Genomic DNA, 24,730 nt, shown 5'->3' on the forward strand with positions numbered 1-24,730 from the left:
CACACCTGGTAGAGCTCATTTTTTCCCATCGTGTCAAACTGCTTGTCTATTAAGTTGCCAACTTTCAGAATGGAGCCTGGCCGGTCAGTGCAGTCTGTGACGTTGGGCTTGACTTGGATGACGAGTTCTGTGACATCTGAGTTGAAGATCGAATTGTCCGGAGAGACGCTCTGGCACAGTGACCCTGCACCTAAGTTGACCAAGGCCTCCTTAAACTGGCACAGAAAGTGGTGTACGAGATGTTCAGACCTCACGCCCAGGACTGATGTGAGTTGTGCTGCGGTGTACCATGTGCTAGTGTGGTTATTTAAAAGATGGCCAATCTTCGTGATTCCACTTTTAATAAGGATTGAGGTGAAGTGACAAGAGCAGAGCAGAGGAGATTTCAACACATTATTCCTAATCAGAGGTTCCTCTAAAAAACAATGAAGATTGCCAAAAACAAAACGAGATCTCATAAGTTTACTATGCCAAGTAAGCAACATGGACTGATAAAATTTTGGCAAAACTGATAAAGTTAGTTTGGAAACGTCTAAGAGGAGTAGCTGTTTGTCAAATTTTAACTCGCTCACTTTGTGTAAAAGTACAAACGCCAGGTCTCTCCAAGGCAGGCCGTCTGGACCATAGAACAGCCTCTGCAGCGTCTGGAGCCTGAAGGCCTCGATTTTACTCCTGACGTCAATCAGGCCCTGCCCTCCTTCTGCCACTGGTAGGTGCAGCACACCTCTCTGGACCCAGTGTAGACTGTCCCAAAAAAAGTCAAGGATGATTGTCTGTACGGATTTGATCAGAGCTACTGGTGGATCAGCACACCTGAGCTTGTGCCAAAACATGGAGGCAATCAAGTTATTCAGGATTAACACCCTGCCTCTACATGAAATGTCCCTCAGAAGCCACTTCCAACGGTTCAGCCTTGCTTGGATCAGATCTGTCCACCCCACCCAATTGTCTACAGCGGTGCCATCTGTGCCTAAATACACCCCCAGGTACTTAAACACGTTTGTGTTCCATTGGAGGGTCTCAGGAAGAGCTGGAGGAGATGCGAGTCCCCAGTCACCCAGCAAGAAAGCATTGCTCTTGAGCCAATTGACTTTCGCTGATGTCAGTCTTTGAAAAACGTCTAAGTAGTTGACTAAAGTGTCACCTCAGATGAAGAAGACACAAACACAGTCACATCATCTGCATAGGCAATGACCTTTAAACAAGCAGTGGGGCAAACTGGTATGCTGAGACCAGAAAGACGACGCCTGAGCTGCTCTAGGAGGGGCTCAATGGACAGAGAGTAGAGCATCCCTGAGAGGGCAGCCCTGGCGAATACCCTGGTGACAGAGAAGGGGGCTGTCAGGGCACCGTTAATCTTCAGAACGCCAAATATATTTGAGTAAAGCATCTCAATATATTTGGAGAAGGAGGACCCAAACCCCAAATCCTGTAAGACTCTGAACAGATATTTGTGATCCACTCTGTCAAAAGCTTTTTCTTGATCCAAGGAGATCATTCCTGCCTTTACACCGAGAAGCTTTGAAGTCGTAATCAGGTCTCACACCAGAAATATATTATCAAAGATGGAGCGGTCTGGCACACAGTAGGTCTATCTGACCTGATGACGCACCCCCTTACTCTACACAGGCGAGTAGCCAGAGCCCTGGACAGAATCTTATAATCCGTACATAAAAGGCTAACAGGACGCCAGTTCTTGAGGTCGGACAGATCTCCTTTTTTTGGGAGCAGAGCGAGAACAGCCCGCCGACAGGATAATGGCAGTTCATTGTTCATTATGCTCTCCCTGAAGACTGCCAATAAATCCATACCTAATAAATTCCAGAATGTTTTAAAAAACTCAACCGTCAGGCCGTCTATGCCAGGTGACTTTCCCGTATTTAGTCCGCCGAGGGCCGTAGTCAAGTCCTGTAAGATGAGGGTTGTATCCAGAAGCTCTTTTTCTGTTTTGGGGATTTGTGGCAGGTTGTCTAGGAGGCTCCTGGTCTCAGAAGTATCTTCTGTGTTTCGGCACAGAACAGCTTTTTATAAAAATCCTGAGCAATAGCTCTGATGGCCTCAGGCTCCTCGATGATGCGCCCATCCTCATTTTTCAGAGCGTGAATCACTTTACTCTGTGATCTTTTCTTTTCAAGTCCAAAAAAATATTGAGAGGGAGAATCCATTTCAGCCAACTCCTGAATTCTTGAGCGCACAAGAGCACCATGCATCCGTCTGTCCAATAAGTCCATGAGATCTTGTTTTTTTGTCTTTAGATTCTCAAAGACGACATCGTTAAACGAGCTGTCTAAAGACGAAGAGAGCTCTAAGATGTCCTCCTCCAACTCTGCCATTGCCTTCCTCATGTTCTGAGTTACTTTCTGTGTGTATTGCTGACACAGCACTTTGATTTCAGTTTTTGAACAATCCCACCACTGCCGCAGAGATGAAAAGGAATTTGCTGTCAATCTTCACCTCTTCCAGAAGAATTCAAAAACTTCAATGAAACGGAGATCTTTCAGTAGGCTGTTATTCAAGTGCCAGTATGACGGAAAGGAAGATTGAAATGGAAGGGAAACTTTGAGAAGGACAAGACTGTGATCAGAGAAGCCAGAAGTATGAATGGAGCAGTTCGCTGTAAGATTGCTGTGGTGATTCAAGCAATACACTCTGTCTAGTCTCGCCATGGAGATCGAGCCCCCCGAACCCTTCACCCACGTGTACTGGCGAATTCCTGGGTGTAATGCCCTCCAGACATCAAAAAGGTCGGCCTTACTGAGGACTGACTTCAAGTGAGCCGCAGAGCTGGGGTGAGGCTCCTGGCCATTTCTCTCTAAGGTGGCGTCATCTGTGCAGTTAAAATTCCCCACAAAAACAAGATCTTCATCTTTGCACTGCACAAGTAAGTCATGGAGCAAAGAGAAAAACTGCAAACGCTCCCTGCCTTCATTGGGTGCATAAACATTTATGAAGAGCCACGTTGTGCCCGCTAAGCAGGCTTCCACTTTCAGTAGTCTGCCTTTAACCACCTCTGTCACGCTAGTCGAGTCGGGTGAGAAAAGAGTAAAAAAGAGAATGGCGACCCCGGCACTAACACTCAACCCGTGACTCAAAAACACCTGTCCCTGCCAGCCTCTGTGCCAGTCTGCCTGGTTAGCAGGGTCTGTGTGAGTTTCTTGTAAAAAAAATAACACTAAGCTGCTTATTAATCAGATAATCAAACACCGCGACCCACTTGTTGTTGTGTAGACTTCCATTGATGTTAAGTGTGCCAAAATTACACAAAGGCATCACAAAGCAAAAAAGAAAAGCAGTCACCAAAAACAACTTTAATAAAGACATGGAAGGACGTGTCCAGCAGTACATCATACTGGCTTGGGATTTAAGGAACGTTTTACTCTGCTCATAACATTTTTCAGCCGCACAGGTTCAGTTCTTTTAAGACCTAAAGCTGTAGCCTGGTGTAGGACCCCCTTAGCTGAGCTCAAAAACAACTGAAGATCAGGGAAGTGGTGACTAACATTCACACCCCTCTTTCCCTCAATAAATTTCACAAAACGGATTATGTTGTCGTTACTGTATCCACCACGGAAGCTCAGCTGAGGTGACAGATTGGACCTCACTGATGTCCCCGAAGCCACCGCCTTCATCCTGACTCAAAGTACTGTGGATGAAAACTCAGACCAGACAGCAGGTGCGGTTATAAAGCAGCTTTATTTTCAGAGTTACGGTGAGAAGAGTTTCAGAAAAGCAGACAATCAAATGTACATGACAGCGTCAGGGCTCTTCTGAACATTCTCAGAGTCGTCAGCTGCGGAGACTGAGCTCTCAACTTTATTGTGCTTTACAGCAACACCGCTACATGCGGACCCGTCTTTCCTTTTTGTAGTCACGGGCTTTACCCACTCTGTCTCATCCTCCATTTCTAGAACAGCAGTGTCGCTGTTGTCTGCTGGGATGCTCATCTTATCGATCACATTCTCAGCCCTAACATTCTCCTCAACCTCTCGTATCTGTTGTATTGCTTCTGTTTCAATGAGCTCGTTATCATGAATGGCAGCCACACTCACAGGCTGCTCAGCGCCGTCACTCAAATGTGCAGAATAAACAGTAACACCATCCGTAGGCAGTGATCCGGCCTTGGCCGCAGCGTCCTTCTCTGGGGTGCTCTCACCACTCTGCACATCTTTAATTGCGGGCGCGGACTCAGCCGCATCCGCCGGCTCAGCTGCACGTTCAGGTGCCGGCTGTGCCATCGTAGCAGATAAAGAACTGCTCTGATCCTGCACACTCTAACCAGGGCTCTCCATTAAGTCCTCCTCCACATCAGAAAAACTGACGGAGGACTCACTGTCTTCATCGTCATATAATATTGAGTAGTCCTCACGACTACTTTTATAGAGTCTGCTGTCACCTCAGAGCACTTACCCTGGCTAGCCTTGTGCCCCACTTGTCCGCACTTAAAACATTTCATGGACTCTGATGATACAAACACCACATAATCAAAACCATCCACTCTTAATTTGAGAGCCACATAGAGTTCACTCTGTAAATCGTTTAAAATCATGTGAACTTGTCTCCTGAAAGATACGACATGCTTTTAGTCAGGTGATCGACAGCCCAATGGAATCATTGAAACTTTCGATATGATCTGCCCATATCTTTCAAGTTCTTTAATGAGAATATTTTTTAGAAATGGAGGAGCATTTGAAATAATCACTCTCCATGCAGGAGTAGAAAGAGGCAAAACAGAAATTAAGGTGCCATGAATAATTAGGCCATTCTGGACAAGAGTATGCACCAAACTCTCTTCATTTAAAAACACGACAACAGTTTTATTCATTCAAGATGCTGAATGGACATTTTTACAGCCTATTAACTTCCACTACACACGTCTCAACAGAAAACATCGGATTATAAAGAAACTTCACGCCATGCCTGCGTGTTAAGTTTTCAAAATTGCGCGGCATTAGGCCAGGTGGTGTTTGTCAAGGTGCAGCCATTGCGGCCACACCGCAAATGCAATACTGTACAATACAATAAGAAAAACAATATGTAGACAGCAAAATGAACCACTACACATTAGAGAGAGCAAATACAAAAAATATAAAGATTAGGAAAAAGAATAAGAAATATTCACGAGCCCAATCCGCACACCATCACCACCTCCTCCTCCTGCCAGCAACCCACACACACAAACGACAGACCTACGTAATCGAACCACAGACCAACAGCGAAACAGCATAGAGAGATAGATAGATAGATAGATAGATAGATAGATAGATAGATAGATAGATAGATAGATAGATAGATAGATAGATAGATAGATAGATAGATAGATAGATAGATGTGAAAGGCACTATATGCACTACTGACTACATTATCTTCTGTATGGACATTGTAGTTCCAGTAAGAACAGTATGCTGCTATACTAACAACAAGCCATGGATTACAAGTGACATCAAAGGCCATTTGAACCAGAAGAAAAGTGCTTTTAAAGGCGGTGATCAGCATGAGCTCAAGTGCGTGCAGACGGAACTCCGAGTCCAGCTCAGAGCGGCAAAGGAGCAGTACAGGAGAAAGCTGGAGCAGATGTTGCACAATAACAGCATTAAGGAAGTGTGGGATGGGATGAAGATCATCACTGGCTGCAGCTCGAAGCAGGGTGCCACCATCGAGACAGACGTGGAGAGAGCAAACCAAATGAACAACTTCTTTAATAGGTTTGATCACAGTAACCCACTCTCACCTCAGAGTACTGCACCCTCCAACCATCCTTCTGCTGATACCAGCATAGCAGAGATATCCCCACCCACAATTACAGCAGTGCAGGTGAGCAGAGAGCTGAGAAGACTTCGTGCCAGCAAAGCAGCGGGTCCAGATGGTGTATCGCCACAACTGCTGAAAGCCTGTGTGCTGGAATTGAGTAGTCCTCTACAGCGCATCTTCAACCTGATCCTGGAACAAGGGGGAGTCCCGAGGCTTTGGAAAACATCTTGTATCACCCCAGTCCCAAAGGTATCACGTTCTAGTGAGCTAAATAACTTCCGGCCTGTTGCTCTGACGTCACATGTGATGAAGACTGTGGAGTGGCTGCTGCTTCACCACCTGAGGCCACAGGTCCACCACTCCCTCGACCCTCTGCAGTTCGCATACCAGGAGAAGGTGGGAGCGGAGGATGCCATCATCTATATGCTTCATCGATCCCTCTCCCACTTGGACAGAGGCAGTGGTGCTGTTAGAATTATGTTTCTGGACTTCTCTAGCGCCTTCAACACCATCCAACCTCTGCTCCTTAGGGACAAGCTGACTGAGATAGGAGTAGATTCACACCTGGTGGCATGGATCGTGGAGTATTTTATAGACAGACCTCAGTATGTGCGTCTCGGGAACTGCAGGGGACTGTACTTTCTCCAGTCCTGTTCAGCCAACATTCATCAGATTTCCAATACAACTCGTAGTCCTGCCATGTGCAAAAGTTCGGAGGAGGAGTATAGGAAGCTAATCAAAGACTTTGTTAAATGGTGGGACTCAAACCACCTACACCTGAACACCAGCAAAACCAATGAACTGGTGGTGGATTTTAGGAGGCCCAGGCCCCTCATGGACCCTGTGATCATTAGAGGTGACTGTGCAGAGGGTGCAGACCTATAAATACCTGGGAGTGCAGCTGGATGATAAATTGGACTGGACTGCCAATACTGATGGTCTGTTTAAGAAAGGTCAGAGCCGAATATACTTTCTTAGAAGGTTGGCATCCTTCAACATCTGCAATAAGATGCTGCAGATGTTCTACCAGACGGTTTTGGTGAGTGCCCACTTCTACGTGGTGGTGTGCTGGGGAGTGTGGTGTTATGAGTCCACAGCTTGCTGAGCAAAGGCCATTTCTTTTAAATAAATAATCACCGTACTCGAGGCGGCTTCATGAGGGGGCATGGTGGTTGTAGCAAGCCGCGGGTCATTCGGCGGTGTGGGCATTTCTCATCGAGTGCACAGGTGGGGAACTGCCCACATCCGTAATTGTTCCCGTGGCTAATAGGCTGCTATGGCCCCTCGCTCTTTAAAAGAAACACGAGTCGGTCGGGAGGGGGAGATCAAAAAAAAAGAAAAAAGAAAGGAAGAGAAAAAGACGGAGGTTACAGGGAACGAGAGAGGAATGAGGCGGAGAGAGTCAAGGATCGTGTGGTGAGCGAGCGAACGAGCGCTCGTGGGCAGCTGCAAAGAAGCTGGGTGTTAGGTCGACACCCAGGCATTTAAGTTGATGTTACCCCACTGAGCGACCAAGTAGCAGGCGTGACCTGGGAAAGATGACTGGCAGCGGAAGGCCAGAAAGGCAGCGGGAGTCGTGAGGCTTGGTAGTGGATTCCCCAACGTGTGCGTCCTGGCCGTTGGTGTGAACCAAGTCTTGGGGACTGGGATGAGTGCCAGACTGAAGCCAGGGATCGGGACGTCTCCAGTCTCGTTTGAATGTGTAATTGGAAAAAGGCAGCTGCAGAGAGTGTCTCGCCTGCTGCTAAGCCCAAGCAGGATAAGCAGGTGAGACGCTAGCACAAGAAGAAGCACTGGGCTTGTTGTTGTTCATTTTAAAAGACAGCTTTCACAGAAACATTTTAACCTCTGGTTTTAAGGATTGTTTTTTCTATTTATTGATTTTACCTCCACGTTCCTTTTTATGGATTATTTATTGAATTTTTGAAGCACTGCACTTTATGGACACTTTGTTTTTGTTTTGATTGTCTTTTAAATAAAAGCACTTCTGCACTTTTTGTACCATCACCTTGCTCGATTGTTATTGCCTTCACTGAGTAGCTCACTCGGTAACATTATCGACGGTGTTGGGTTCAAGGGCTTCCAAAAATCAGATAGGAGCGTGGAGCCAGAACCTGCATCATCACAGGGAGGCAGCATAAAGAAGAAGGATGTCTCACGCCTGGACAAACATGTGAGGAAGGCAGGCTCTATTGTAGGCAAGGAGCTGGACAGTTTGACATCTGTGGCAGAGCGGCGAGCACTGAGCAGGCTCCTGTTAATTATGGAGAAACCTCTGCATCCACTGAACAGGATCATCTCCAGACAGAGGAGCAGCTTCAGCGACAGACTGCTGTCACCGTCCTGCTCCACTGACAGACTGAGGAGACCCCACAATATGCGACTCTTCAATTCCACCAGGGGGGTAAACGTTAACATTATACAAAGTTATTGTCTGTTTTTAACTGCATTGTTATCACTCTTTAATTTAATATTGTTTTTTATCAGTATGCCGCTGCTGGATTATGTGAATTTCCCCTTGGGATTAATAAAGTATCTATCTATCTATCTATCTATCTATCTATCTATCTATCTATCTATCTATCTATCTATCTATCTATCTATCTATCTAGATAGATAGATAGATAGATAGATAGATAGATAGATAGATAGATAGATAGATAGATAGATAGATAGATAGATAGATAGATAGACATGTGAAAGGCACTTATGATAAATATGATGAGGGGCTTCTGTTTCTGGGGGCAGCTTCACTAAACTGGTAGACAGATGTAGGCTGAAGTCACATCCAGGGTCTGTCAAAGAGTTGGGGGTCTATTGCTACAAAGAATAACTTTGCTGATATTTGGAGGGCTCTGCTTCCTGGTGTCAGACAGTTCACACAGGTGAAGACCTCTGCAGGGTCAATCTCCATGGCCAGGACCACAGAAAGCTATTTGCTAACTGCTCTTTCAATCTCATGGTCTTTTCTGACCACAGTCTGGTCCGTCTTCAAGTTTCCTTTCCTTCTCCGAATGTCACTGTCAGCATCGCCCCTTCTGTACATAAGTTTCTTCTTGGTTTTTCTACTGTTTTTGTGTTGTTTCCCTTCTTTTTCGTATTCACCTACATGACAATGGCTTAATTGCATATCGTTTATAAATTTAAATCACTTGATTGTAATCATTATGTAACAATATAATGGTGCGTGGACTGAGCAGATTATTCCAACTACCATAGCTGCTTTAGTGTTGTTATAAGACATCAGAAATGGAAGAATTACAAGAGAGTGCGTATTTATAGATGATGATGACTGGCTTCTAAGTCGATTTTGATTTCCCTGTGCTGGGTACTGGGTGCTGAACTGGCATCGGCTTTACAAAGGCAGAGTTTGAGGAATTGCACTCTACCTGGTCCTTTATAAGTTCTGTCCACTCTCGGGATTTTAACCACAGGAGGCTTTCAATGTGAACTTGCTAACTGATCGGATATTTCACAAACATCACTGAGTCGCGCCATGACAGCTGTATAGGATGGTATTATCCTCTTGTCATCCAGATAGATAAGATTTACTTACACTGTGCTTGAAGTGAGAAACATCAAAGAACAATTTGCAGCAATGTTGGGTTTTCCAAATCTACTTGCAGTAGTCAGCTGCACACACATTGCTATTGCAACGACAAGTTACATCAGCGAGGGTTGAATCACCAAAAGAATGAGCTGCCGTTACATCATCTATAGCAGGGGAGCCTATAAATCACATAAAATGATTTAAATATAAAAATGGCAACTCCATACAGTCGCTGTTGGTTTTGTACCAACTAGCGTGACAAAAGGCAAGCAGTCCTTTTAAGGATAGCAAGTCACCTCAAAGAGCCATGTAGAAAATAGAGAATCAATCCTGTAGCGCTCAGAGTCGATGCTCCACTATAAGGGCGCCTTCAGTGAATGAATCTGCTTATGTAAATAGAAAGCATTTCCACTCCATTAATGTGCACAGAAAGTGTGTCTCATTGCGCAGGCATGTAGTGTGCTGTATAACGTGGCACAAAGTCATAGCTTGCCCGTACCTTAGGATATATGATATGGTATGATGACTCTGACCCTGACCCACCAAATAATCTGCCAAATTGGACAGCATTACAACTTTGTTTGAATGCAATTAACAGAATGTAAAAACAGGTAATCGGGGGCGTCATTTATTTTTCAACCCATTCATTTAAATTGTGCTTAATATCACAGAGTACAGCCTTTATAGTCCTTAGTTTATTGGCCACATCTCTTACAGCATCCACTGTTGCATTTTGTGACTCCAGAACAGTCCATCAGCACACAGCCAGATGGTCACCCAGTGGTTTCTGTGCACAGAGGTGTGTGAGAAGCCAGCAACTGAAGATGTGGTGGGCACAGCAGCACCATCACTGCTTGAAGCAGCGTCCTCGTCATGGGGGTCAGCTTTTCTAATATTGTCTAAAACACAATAAACAGACGGTGGGCTGTGACTCACATTTACACATTGACTGTGATATCTGACCACTTCTTTTTTATTTCGGGCTATGTGTGACTTTCTGAACTTGAACTTTCCAGTTTCTCTGCCATGCTTTTCTTTCTTATACCACTGCTTAAGCCAACAAATAGTATGTTTTTATGTTTTTCTTTGCCTCCACTTGACATTTGCTGATATTCTTCTTTTTCTCACATGCCTTTTCTATTGTCTTTTAACCAAACACTGGATGGAAGGAGATATTTATATTGATTTGCATATTAAAATATGTTGGGTGAGGCTGTAGGAATGTGCACGTGTGTTAAATTTCACATTCATTGATTTATAAGGCGGAAATGCATGGAACTTGGCGTACACACTGATTTATGTATCTGGATTTTTGTCCATATGCACATTTCCAGTTTTGTTCATATGCCATGTTTTAGTGTGAATTCTACGCACAGCGTCATACATTAGACGCTCTGTCTTTAAGGCTTCACTATAACCCAGATGTCTCATGTACACAGAGTGCGTAAGCTATTCCCTATCAAAAAGACGGGATTTATAAAAGGTGAACGTGGCATTAAAATTAGATTAAAGTTTCAGTCATTCATAGTCTTACACAGACTTGTTTAGTGCTGCCATTTTAAAGACTCGAGGAAGCAGGAGAATGAAGTGAACTGGAAATCTTGTTTCTTTATGCATTTCAATGACAATCTGATGTCCATCCGTCCATTTTCTAAACTTGGTTCTTCTAACCTGTAACAGAGCAGGCGTCGTGTTATGTGAGATCAGTGTGGTGGTCTCTGTAATGAGGACGTCTAAGTCTACTGATAAGTCAGATGTGATCATGTAAAAGGTCACAAATACCATTCACCACATTTAAATGACAGAAAGGTTTGTTTTGAAGTTTGTCTATGTATTTTAATTGTGATAAAATAAGCTCCTTCCTATTTTAAGAAGTTCGAAAATGTACTCAACAATCAGTGCAACTTTGTTAACTGATTTGAAAGTTGGAGCATTTTCTGTTATTTATTTGCTTCATTAAGAGACAAATATCACTTCATTTAAAATATTTTGTCACAGAGGCACAGAGGTATGTGTGGTGTGTAAAGAAGATTCACTCAGACCACCAGGCCACTGTTTGTACTGGCAGCCATAAGCCACAGACACACACTCTACTGTTACAATCGCTTGTGCTGACTACTGATGATCTGTTCTACCAACAGGAGCGTCTTTCAGGCGAGTAAAAGAGAAAATTCTGAAGACAACAAATACAAGTTGACGTTACCTATGAAGTGGAATCTGAAATGGTGAACTAACCTGTCATTGAAACTCTACACGGTGTCTGTCTGTCTGTCTGTTTTAAAGATCGGTGACCTGCACTGGAGAATTATTTTAGGCAGGATAGATTATAATATTCAGGGCAGGGGAAAGCTGGAGTGTATCCCAGCAAGCTGTGGGCACAGGCAGGAACAACTCCTGGACAGGGTGCCAGCCCACACATGCACACACACACACACACACAGAGCAGTGGATGATTTAGCATCACCAGTTCATCTAACCTGCAGGTATTTGGACTGTGGGAGCAAACAAACAAGGAGCACCGGGACATAACCCCCTGACCACTTACTATGAGGCAGCACATTAGCACTGTGTGACCATGCCTCTCATTCTTTATTTAACATATTTATATTAATTGTGAAGTTAATAAACAGAGGAAACATACCATTTATTTGACACTTAGATAGGGCAGACCCCCCCACAGCTCCTTAAACTCTGTCACATGTCAGTAACATCTCAAGTTCACACTCACTGAATTTTCATTGTTGGTGTTCTCCCATAGTTTGAAAGTAAAGACGTCACTCAGGAGCAGGGTCAGATTAATATGGTGATTAGGTCATGAATATTCAAATGAGGCATTTTTTAAGCCATACCTGGTTACTGGAGTGGCTAAACGAGTGGGCACAAGCTCAGAGTTTTATGTTCATTTGAAATTTGGGGAGGAACTTTATGTGCCATGTGGTGTAAATAGAGTTTGACAAATCTGATTTTTTGTGTGTGTGTGTGTTTGTTTTGAGCGTAAACAAAGTCTTAGTTTGGAATCTAATCAAGGTTTACACCTGAGGCCGCAGGTTTCTAATCTGTGACTTACAATGTTTGCCTGTGCTGATGACCTGACTGTTTTTATTTGTTACCTACAGATGTTCTGGACAGGATTGAGAAGCTTTACTCTTTAAAAGTGGACTCAAATACAGCAGGACTCTTGTGATCAGTGAGTGGGGGTCTACTGATTGGACACGTTTGATGAAATGTGGGGAGTTGGACAAGTGCTGTGGTCTGCTCAGGGGATGAGCTGACTTATGTGAAGAATGTGGGGTGGGGGATAAAGAACACAATAGGGGGTCATTTGGTCTTTATATATCAACATTATTAATACTTGATTGTTTTATTTCTGAATTTTCAAGCATTTTTTTAAATTTATGTGCAGAGTAGGAGGTACATACTGGGGTGGTGGTGGTGGTGATGAAGATGTTTAAAACTTTAAATTTAATAATGTGTTGGGACAAGAGGTATGCTTTATCAAATTAATTTGAAGAAAGGAAAAATAGTGCATCAATGAAAGTCACTCCTGACACTCCCTGATGCCAGTTGCTCAGATGACTACATGCCAGTAAATAGAGCACACCAGGGCTCTGTGGAAAGAGAAATGATAAAAGATGACCAGGAGATTGAGATGAGTAACAGTGAAGATGAAACAGTGAATGTCTTCATGGAGGGAGCTGAGCCAGTCATCCACACTGCGAACAAGTCTCAGGCAACTGATGTGACTGTAGAAGCAACAGCTTATGAGGACGAACTCCTAATTGTGTGAATGGTTATAGAGGGAGTGCAAAGAGGGCTACACTGTTTGGTCACACAACTACAAGAAACTCACTCAGATCAGATCAGAATCAGCATGACTGGTTGTGTGAGTGGGGTAGTCAGGCTATCCTTAGTCTTGGTTCATATGCTAGTGTTGGGGTGGCCATATTTACAGTATTTTAAAAATGGTGAACTTACAGATTACTAATATTAGTGAGGTTGTGGCTGGCGCCTGTTAGTAGTCCATGTTAAAAATGGAGACCAAGACTAAGTTAACCTACACAAAAGTCCGAGAGCAGGACCTTGAGTTCATTAACACTTACGCTCCCACGAATGAAAGAGAAAGGAGGGTTTTTTTTTTGAGTCTTTGAGGAAGCTGGTGGAATTTCTTGTTAATGGGGAGATAAGCTTTTGTACATTAATTTCTTTGAAGTTTTAAAAGTTAATAACACTGTGATTGTGTCTTTTATAATTAAGGGAGGAATTTGGCAGAACTGGCTAGGTCTCTGCTCCACTCCATCAATCGAGCCATCTCTCCTTCAGCTGAGTCAGAGACTACAGGGAGTGGCCAACTAGCAGTTTCAAGTGTTTGCTCAACACCAATGAAATCGTTGTTTGTGTGAAATCAAAGTGTGACATTGAAATATTAAATTCTTGTCAATGAGTTTTTTAAAGCTTATCTTCTGCAGAAATCAACTGATCTAAAAGTAACGTCTTCTTACTCTGTCACTGGACTGAATGTCCACTCCCTGACTTACCGGGTAAGTTGACTAGGAATGGAAAGGGTTTATCTTGGGGACGTGATGGGTGGTAAGAGATGGATGAGAGTCACTGGGATGGACTTTTAGATAAAGTGACCACTAAGTTAAGCAGGTGGAAGTGGATGGTAATTAAACTTTCATACAGAGGGATGGTGATTGTCATTAATAACTTAGTAGCTGCAGTGCTGGGCCATGCATTATTTGTGGTGCTCCTGGGCTTTTAAACGGTATCCGTGAAATTGTTGTTTGAGTTCTTTTGGGATGGGTCACACTTGATAAGACAAAATGAGTCAGTCAGGGGCTTCAAACATGGCAGCCTTTAGACTACAAGTACTGCAGGGACTTCTTTTTGTTTCTCACTCATTAAGTTGGAGGATTCAGCTTTGACTCTTTCTCCATGTGGACCAATTAGATTTGAAAAAAGCTCAAAATGGACCTCTCTGTGTTGACGAAATGTTACAGGGGAGTCTTATTAACTTATTATATAGTGCCTTTTCTTAATCTATCTATCTATCTATCTATCTATCTATCTATCTATCTATCTATCTATCTATCTATCTATCTATCTATCTATCTATCTATCTATCTATCTATCTATCTATCTATCTATCTATCTATCTATCTATGATTCCTGCTTCTCTGTCTGTCGTTTGCTCTGGGCAGTCATGGTCATGTCTGGAATTGACCGTTGGTTTCGTCCACACAGGGTCTCTCTCTGTGAGTATTACTGGTTTCTTTAAATTCATTTTTACCCTTTTTACTAATGTTTAGTTCTTTATTTAATGGTTTGCTTTTTGTTTGAGGTTATATTTGTTCTTTTCTGGTCTTTTTTGCACAAGTCAGGTATGGCTGCCTATGCCATAGCCGTGTCCTGAACAATTCCTCCCAGGCTTCACCCGATGGTCTCTGTTGAGGCCTGTGTACTTGAGGTGACAAAAAGAGTTGGCTGTAAGGATGTACAATTAGCCTCACAAATGAATAAAACAGTTGTGGTTTTCTTGAATGATGAAACTTTGGTTCTTGTCCTGGTACAGGGTGGGCTCCTAATAAGCTGCTAGCTAGTCAGAGTGTTATCTTTGTCGACTCCAGCTAATCAAGTCATTGTTTCTAATGTACTTTCATTTATGAGAAAGAAAATGTTAATAAATTGATTTGGTAGATATGGTGAAGTCATGATGGACATGATGATGAGCATGCTAATGTGCAAATCTCCTGATTGGAAACATGGTGTCCCATTCAAATGACAGGTGTATATGTTATTAAATGACATACAGTACATGAAGAACTCAATGTAGCCCTGAACTCAGTAGACAGTGTGATTATGTTGTGTTTGTCTGTACAGAGTCAATGAAGTGCTTTAAAAGTAGTCAGACAGGGCGTAAGGCAAACAAATGTAAGCGCAGTGAAATAAAAGATAACGCTGGTCAACAAGTATTTTGCTACTGGGATTCTTTCATCCGTACTTTAACAAATTTCACTTGTTGACTCCAAATCTAAAAACCGTTTTCATCCAGCACTTCCCATTTTTTAGTTATGATGTTCCAGGTCTTTGACAACAAGGGTGACTGGACAGTAAAGGCGATGCATCTCAGCATTGAAGAAATAAATTTGGTCTCAAGAAAAGTGAAGCCAAAATTAAGGAAGGTCTTTTTGTTGGCCCGAAATACGTTAACTGATGCTTGATGAGGAGTTCAAAAGGAAACTGAAGCCAACTGAGTCAGCATCCTCATTTGTGCAGGTTGTCAAGAATTTTCTTTACAGTCACAGAGCGGAGAATTATACTGAGTTTGTGGAGAATATGCTGAAAGTATATTAGCTTACGGAAGCCAGAATGTCACTGAAGAGCCATTTTTTACATTCTCATCTCGACTTTTATCAACCAAATCTAAGAGATGTCAGAGAGGAGCATGGGGAAAGATTTCATCAAGATATAAAGGTGATGGAAAACTGATATCTGGAAAAATTAATTCCGAGCATGATGGGTGACTACTGTTGGTTCTTGCAAAGAAAGACAGATGTGCAGTACAAGCGCAAAAGAGAGTGTCTCCAACATTTTTAGGCACGCTGACCTCACTTTTATACTGAGGTAAATTGACATAAATATTCTTTAATGTTTCTCTGGTATCATCTTCTGGTTTGGTATCAACGGTATCAACTGTTGACTGGAAATCAAAACTTCATGGGTTCAATCACAGATGAGTCCATTTTGATAAGTGAGCTGCTTGTATTCTTACTATCTTAGAAAAAAAAACATACATTTGATTTCTGTCTGTAACAGCCGCTGTAAATGTATGCTATTTGTGAAGGTTAGCTTTGTTTTTTTTATTCAGTTTTATTCTCTCAGTCATGTTCATGATCCTACCCCCATCCATCCACCCCATCTGACACTGCTGTTTTCACATAAAGACGCGCTATAGCCCTGCAGTCTACTTGTGACTTTACACTGTAGGAAGTAAGTAAATAAATAAAGGTAAATAAGTAAATAACATTTGATCTGGCTCTTATATACAAAGTACAGTGACGGTAGCTTCCACCTGCAACTATAGACTGTTCAATATGCAAGTGACTCTCCACGCTAGTGTTTAGATCTGGACGGTGTATGTGCTCCAAAAAAAAATTAAACTGCATTCTTGTACCATTGCTTGCGTACTAAAGTGTCAGCAGGCACTTTTTGTGGCATTACACGTATTTTTTGAGCATGCCCGTGTCGATCAAACACAGAAAGCTCTGCAGTCTACTTGTGACTTTACGCTGTAGGAAGTAAGTAAATAAATTAAGGTAAATAACATTCGATCTGGCTTTTATGTAAGTAACATAGTGAAAAGTCAAGCAAAATGACACCTTTTATTGGCTAACTAAAAAGATTACAATATGCAAGCTTTCGAGGCAACTCAGGCCCCTTGTTCAGGCAAGATGTAAGTAACATATAAATGTTAATGTTTTGAGCAATGGCACTGTCCAGATTTAAACACTAGCGTGGAGAGTCTATAGCTGCAGGTGGATGCTGGCGTCGCTGTACTTTGTATATAAGAGCCAGATCGAATGTTATTTACTTATTAACCTTGATTTATTAACTTACTTTGTACAGTGTAAAGTCACATGTAGACTGAAGAGCTTCCCGTGTACATATACAAAGTACAACGATGGCAAAAGTGCGAGAATGCAATTAAATGGTACAAGAATGCAGTTAAACTTTTTTTTGCCGCACATGCACTGTCCAGATCTAAACACTAGTGTGAAAGTCACAAGTAGACTGCAGAGCTATAGTGCGTCTTTATGTGAAAACAGCAGTGTCAGATTAGGATCGTGAACGCGACGGAGAGAATAAAACTGAATTAAAAAAAAAAAAACAAAGCTAACCTTTACAAGTATCATACATTTACACTGGCTGTTACAGGCTGAAATCAAATGTATGTTTTTATTCTAAAATAGTAAGAATAAGAGCAGCTCTCTTCTCAAAAAGGACTCGTCCGTGATGAAACCTGTGAAGTTTTGATTACCAGTCATCAGTTGATACCGTTGCACCACCGAAACAGTCATAGTAAATGCGTGTTGATGTTGCACCCTAAAGCAGATTCTTTTTCTGCAGTTATATTCTTGAATAGAAGCACACTTGTTCTGTTATATTTGTACCTTTTGTGAAAATGTTTATTTGATATTTGGAATTCAAGCTTCACACATTATACACTTCATGTCTACATTTTATCAATTATTATAACGTTTCTGTTTTAACAATGTGTTTACTGTACATAGATCTATGTAGACACGGAACACACATGAAATGCATGTGTTCCAAATAATGATATAGTATTTATAAAAGGTGTCATTCACTCTATACAACTCTAAGCAACTGACACGCAGGTAAACAGATTTGAGCTGAGAAAACTGTCCGGCGGTGGGGATGTGATAGTAGGCTGCTTGCTGCTTGCAGCTTATCAACACATTTACAGGACAAAAGACGCTGATGGAGAGGTGCAAAGAAATTTAAGGTGGGATGGATCTACGAGATTTTTCATAGGCTCTGGTAATTCTACTGTTAAGCAAATATTCGGGGCTCATATTGAAATAGCTGAACAACTGTCAACGGCTGCAAATTCTGAATGCAAAGTGCTTGGAGACAGACTAGCTGCACTAGAAGATGGATGCAGAAGGAATAATATTAGAATCAAAGGTCTCCCTGAGAATCATGAAAGTCCAAACCCAGTGAAATTCAGAGGTGAACTATACTTTAAAGTAATCGGAGAGGAAAAATCAAACAATCAGACACCAAGATAGCAGCAGCTTATCACATATGTGGATCGAATACCTCAAAACCTAGGACTCTCATCGTGCTTTTTGAAAAATTACAATTTACACTACATATAATGTTATTTCTCAGACAGAAAACAAGAGATTATATTTAAAAATAACCACAGTTATATTTTCCCTGATTTCTCACCTTCAACCGTTGCTAAATGTGCCACATTTTACAATACAATACAGTTTATACAGTTTATTTTTGTATAGCCCAAAATCACACAGGAAGTGCCGCAATGGGCTTTAACAGGCCCTGCCTTTTGACAGCCCCCAGCCTTGACTCTCTGAGAAGACAAGGAAAAACTCCCAATAAAAACCTTGTAGGAAAATGGAAGAAACCTCGGGAAAGGCAGTTCAAAGAGAGACCCCTTTCCAGGTAGGTTGGGCGTGCAGTAGGTGTCAAAAGTAGGGGGTCAATACAATACAATATACACAACAGAACAATTCCTTAAGACAGCATAATAAAAATTTTAGAATTACGGTTTAACAGTAGATGATATGACATAATTAGGTTTGGATATTTTAGAGTCCTGGAGACCTCATCCATCTAGCTGCATCTCCATTTGGCCATGCCACGGCTGAAACATTGCTCCGATGAAAGGACCTCTCTTTCCCATGATTCCTGTGATCCTCCATCAGGGATGACTTTACCATAGGCAGGCAAACAACTTGGCAGGTGGGCGTGGCACCAATGGCCACATTTGGGTACCGAGAAAAGAAACAGAATAGGTGAGGGTTAGTATTCAAATATAATTATCATGTTACTTATGTTATAGTGCTAATGACTAACAACAGAGATGCAGTATGTACAGTTAATCAGCAGCTCTAGTCAGGATATGCTAAACTGAAGTAGTGAGTCTTCAGCCGGGATTTAAAGGCTGAGACCGAGGGGGCATCTCTTATGGAAGCAGGAAGACCATTCCACAGTTTAGGGGCCCTGTAACTAAAAGCTCGACCTCCCACTGTTATTTTATTAATCCTTGGAATCCTAAGCAGACCGGCATCTTGAGATCTTAATGTGCGCTCAGGTTTGTAAGTCATGATAAGTTCAGACAAGTAAGCGGACCTTGGCCATTTAATGCTTTATATGTTAAAAGGAGGATTTTGAAATCTGCCCTAAATTTAACTGGGAGCCAGTGTAAAGATTTAAGAACTGGGGTTATGTGTTCATATTTTCTTGTTCTTGTAATAATTCTTGCAGCGCATTTTGGATTAACTGGAGGCTGTATAGAGAACAGTTTGAACAGCCAGTGAACACCGCATTGCAGTAGTCAATCCTACTAGAGATAAATGCATGAATTAATTTCTCACAATCCTGTTTATTTAGAAAGCGCCTTAATTTCCTAATATTTTTAAGATGGAAAAACATGTTTTGGACGACTTTGTAATATGCGCTTTAAATGACATGCTAGAGTCAAAGATAACTCCTAGATTGCGGGCTGATTCAGTAAAATTAATTGGGATTCCAACTGAGTTAAATGACGACAAAATATTGCTGTGATCAGCGTCATTCCCTCCAACAATTAACATCTCTGTTTTATCTGTATTTAAAGACAAGTAGTTCTCATTCATCCATTCCTTTAATTCACTAACACAACTAATTAAAGACAACATCGGAGAAACTTCATTTGATTTAAATGAAAGGTATAACTGGGTGTCATCTGCATACGAGTGAAAATTAACATTATGTTTCCTAATGAGAGATCCCAGTGGAAGCATGTAAAGTGAAAACAGTAAAGGTCCCAGTACTGAGCCCTGCGGACACCATATTGAACTTCTGTGTATAATGATGGAGTACTGTCAGCACATTTCTGTACATACTGGAATCGATTTGATAAATAAGAACTGAACCAAGCGAGCACGGGCCTGTAAGCCCAACATCGCTTTCTAGCCTGTGCAGTAAAATAGAATGGTCAATGGTGTCAAACGCTGCACTTAAGTCCAACAACATAATTACAGTGGAATTTCCTTCATCAGAGGATATCAGAATGTCATTTACAACCCGTGTTAGTGCCGTTTCTGTACTATGACCAGTGCGAAAGCCAGACTGGAATTTCTCAAATAAATTGTAATGCGTAAGGTGTGACTGAAGCTGACTGGCGACTACTTTTCTAGTATTTTAGAGAGAAATGGTAAATTTGAAATAGGCCTATAGTTATTTAGTATGTGTGGGTCTAGGTCTGACTTTTTAAGTAAAGGTTTAATGACTGACACTTTTAGTGCATCAGGTACTGTGCCATGCAATAATGAACTATTGATAATGTTAGAATGGTGCTACAAGAACATCCATTGCACTTTTACTAGTTTTGTTGGCACTGGATCTAGGGAACAAGTAGTGGGCTTCATTTTAAATTAAAGTTAAGACTTCCTGCTCAGTTACAGGATTAAAATTATTAAAGTGCTGAATGCAATGTGAGCAGGGTCTGCTAAGCTAGTATTTGGTTTGTACTGTGATGCTGAGATCTGGGATCTTATATTTTTAATTTTCTCATTGAAGAAGTTCATAAAGTCTGTACTGCTAATATCTGTTGGTATTTTGCACTGTTGATCTGAATTCCCATTTGTTAATTTAGCCACTGCTCTAAAAAGTACCCTAGGATTTTTATTATTGCTATCTATTAATGTAGAATAGTATTCTGAGCGAGCTTTAAAGAGGGCCTTTTATATTTATTAACACTCTCTGTCCATGCAATTTGAAAGACATGTAGCTTTGTTGTTCTCCATCTGCGCCCAGTTTTCGACACTCTAATTTAAGAGCTCGAGTGTTTTCATTAAACCAGGGAGAGTTTCTATGTGCTTTGATCACTTTTGTATTTAGGGGAGCCACTGTGTCCAGAGCATCTCTCAAGGTCACATTATAATGTGATGTTAGCTGATCTAAATTGTTTTCCACGTTTACATTTGATGTTAACTGATCTAAATGGTTTTCCACAATTACACTCGACTTACTCAAGGTATCTATAAATTTTGAAGCAGAATTACAATCTAGATGTCGCACTGTCTTTGTTTTAATCTGAGTGCTGGCATGGGCAGAACTAAATCAAACGTAATTAAGAAGTGATCGGAAATAACTACATTTAATGGAGTAATATTTAAATTTTGAATTTCAACTTTGTAAGTTATAATTAAATCTAATGTATGGTTATGATTATGAGTTGGACCTTTGACAATCTGACAAAATCCTACTGAATTTAACAAATAAGTAAAACATTTGCTAAAAGTGTCAGTTTCCACATCAATGTGTACATTAAAATCCCCATCAGAACTACGTGATCATAATTTATGCCAAATCAGACAGAAGGTTGCTAAATTCAGTCATGAACAATGAATATGGCCCTGGTGGTCTGTAGACTAGCACTATAATTGTGTTGGAATCTGTTTTCATATTTAAAATGAATGCCTCAAAGGATGTAAAGTTGCCTAAATTTTTAGGAGTGATTTGCATTTTGTTACAATGAATTATTCCAAGGCCTCCTCCTCGACCAGAATCTCTAGACTTATGAAGGAACGAGTATCCATCTGGTGACGCCTCAGCTAGGGGAACAGTGTCACATTTACTAAGCCATTTTATAACATTAAACAGTAATTATGGAAAGCCAAGATCAGATACAGCCTCTTGAATCCTGCCAGTCTGAAAGGGGACATTCAAGGCAAGTTCTACATTTTTACTTCTATGGAAGAAGCAGAAAAAGAGCTAATAAATCTGATCCTGACACTTTTTGAAAAATGATCGTGAGTCACATGACCTGGCATGGCAAAAAAGATTTTACCTGCTGTTTGATCTGCTTGCATTGATACTGGTACCATAATTATACATCCTATTTCCTTTTCAGCCATTTTTTGTTAATGTTTTAATTACTATTATATGCATATATGTATGTGTAATTCTTTTTTTAGTGGACTGTTTTACATCGTAGCCTTGGTTTATTGTATTAGGGCTTATTATGTTTATCCAGGGCTACTGTTTAGCATCATTCCCTGGGTTACTCTCCCAAGACTGTTCAAGATTATATTTTATGCTTACAGTATTTGGACTGTATTGTCAATCGATATCTTATTTTGATCCTTATACGCTGCTGCTGGGGGGCTTGTTTGTTTTGGACCTGCTCTGTCTCTAGGTATGTCAGAGGACTGGGACTTTATGAAGTGGGGTCCAGCCTCACGTGGGGAGGCAAAATGGGGGAGCCGGGGTACTAGGGGGGTTTGAGAAAGAGAGCAAGCTATCTCTAATCAGTCCTTTTAATCCTTATAATTATAAGTGCCAACATAACAATTGGCTACATGGTAATAACTCCTGTGAAAACTGGAAATTAAAGTCAAAGCTGTCTTATCTTAAATTAAGACTACAAAATGACAAAAAAGGTTCAGAAGCAATGTCTCCATAACCAAACAGTTAACTTTGTGAGCAGGAATGTTAAAGGTCTCAATAATAAATTAAAGAGAAAGAAAGTATTCTTTCACCTAACAGGTCTAAACGCAAAAATAGTATTTTAACAGGAGACCCACTTATTAAGTATGGATCAGTTTAATAATCAGCTGCACAGAGACTGGACTGACCAAATATTGCATTCCAGCTTTACAATGAAAACAAGAGGTGTCAGAATTCTTATACACAGAACAGTCTCATTTGTAGCATTAGATATAATATCTGATTCGAAAGGGAGATATGCTATTGTCATGGGTAATTTATTTAACTGTAAAGTGATTTTGATAAATATCTACACAGCCAATATGGATGATAGGGACTCAAAATGTAATCCAAAATGTATTTGCATCCATTCCAAATGTGAACATTCATAAAATTATAATGGCTGGGGACTTTAGTTGTGTTTTAAATCCACTCTTAGATAGGACTCCTGTCACAGGGCTGATGACGTCTAACACTACAAAGACAATTACACAGTTTGTAACTGACCAGAGCATTTGCAGACCCCTGGAGATTTCAAAACCCAAACTCAAGAACATATTCCTTCTACTCACCAGTGCATCATTTCAACTCAAGAATTGATTATTTCTTTGTAGATAATAATTTCTTGCATGTGATTTAATCTTGCATGTACAACGCTATTGTTATTTTCGACCATGCCTCTTTGATTTTGGAGCTAAAGTCATTATGCCCCACACACTCACTTCGCAGATGGTGTCTTAATTCACTTTTATTAACAGATGAGAACTGTCCAGAATTTATGTCCAAACAAATACATCCTCTAAGGTCTCTGCAGGAATACTCTGGGAAACTCTGAAGGCCTTCTTAAGAGGACAGATTATCTCAAATCTTTCCCACAAAAATAAATTGGAAACCAAGACGGTATCAGAGCTAATCAGCAAAATTACTAGAATAGATGAAGAACATCTCAGGTGTCCAGGTGAAGCACTTCATAAGGCTCTGCATTCAGAACTCAGCCCCTTAACAACTAAATAAACTGAACAACTCATCTTTAAATCAAGAGATCATTACTATGAACATGGAGAGAAAGCTAATAAGATCTTAGCTCAACAAATCCACAAGCAAGACGTTTGCAATGCAATCCCAGTAATCACCAACACAAACTGAGACAAAATAATTGACCATAAAAATATAATGCACACATTCAAAAATGAGCCGCAGCACTAACACAAGACAGAGTGCACCGGCTGAAGCTGGTAGAATGTCTGAAGACAGTGTCAGTAAAAATGTGGAGGTGAGCACTGAAGAGGAGGAGGTGTCAGTCGTTAAAGTGGCACTAAAGTCCTAAAGATGGCACTGCTGTGCCTCCTCCAAAACAAATGTAAAAGGTGAGGAGAGCCTTGGTGGGCAGCCACTGACAGAGAACACCTGAAGGGACAGATGGTCAACAAGAGATGCTCACAGAAGGTCAATATAGTGAACAGGGCCATGTAAAGTAAATAAAAGACAAAGCTACTAGCAGTGGACTAGCAAAAAAAAGAGTAACAAGTCAGAGAGTTTGGCTACCATTGCCACAGGTCAGCAGAGCACAGACTGCACCAAATGTAAAAGTAGTGTGAGAGAGGAAGAGGAGGATGAGAGGAATGACTGTGATGAGCCTGACCCATCAGTCAGGGCTGACCGTCTATCTCATATGTGTTTACATGGGGGTACAGTATCAAGAGCATCATGCAGTTTCTGGAGTTTGTGGAAGGGAAGCGTGGAGTCAGCATTATCAACCACTTTCCTGACTTTTTGGCAATACATGTGATACACTGAGTTATTAAATTAGGAACAGCTAAAAAAGAGGTGCTACATTTGAAGAACATCACCAGCAAAGTGAAGCACTCCTTCAAATCACAAACACAATGATAACAGGCGGATTAGTACTAAAAGCACCAAAGTGGGCTGAGTGTCAGCATGCTATGAGGTGCTTTAGTGCGATGGAAACAAACAAAGCAGTCCGGCCTTGACGTTCAACAGAAAATCTGAAGTATCAGAAGGAGCAGGAGGATAAAGCCCCTCTAAAGATGGCAGGGGTGGTGAAGAGGAGCAAAGTCCTCAGATGAAGCTCATTATTTAGTGATCAGCCCACCAACTGATCCTCACCTGTGGTCATGAGCTCTGAGTAGTGAATGAAGACGTTTAGGAGGACAAGGGGCTGAGACCAGG

At 41.4% G+C, this 24,730-nt stretch overlaps 2 protein-coding genes across 5 annotated transcripts in view; both read right to left on the bottom strand.

Moving 5' to 3' along the window:
* LOC120521401 overlaps positions 1-24,730 on the bottom strand; it is a 302,230-nt gene that overhangs the window by 71,385 nt on the left and 206,115 nt on the right. The gene's annotated exons all lie outside the window — the stretch shown is intronic.
* Positions 1-24,730, bottom strand: part of LOC120521507 (NACHT, LRR and PYD domains-containing protein 3-like) — a 38,950-nt gene that overhangs the window by 5,684 nt on the left and 8,536 nt on the right. The gene's annotated exons all lie outside the window — the stretch shown is intronic.

Source organism: Polypterus senegalus, chromosome 2, assembly GCF_016835505.1.
Source record: "Polypterus senegalus isolate Bchr_013 chromosome 2, ASM1683550v1, whole genome shotgun sequence".
NCBI classification, from domain to species: Eukaryota; Metazoa; Chordata; class Cladistia; order Polypteriformes; family Polypteridae; genus Polypterus; species Polypterus senegalus.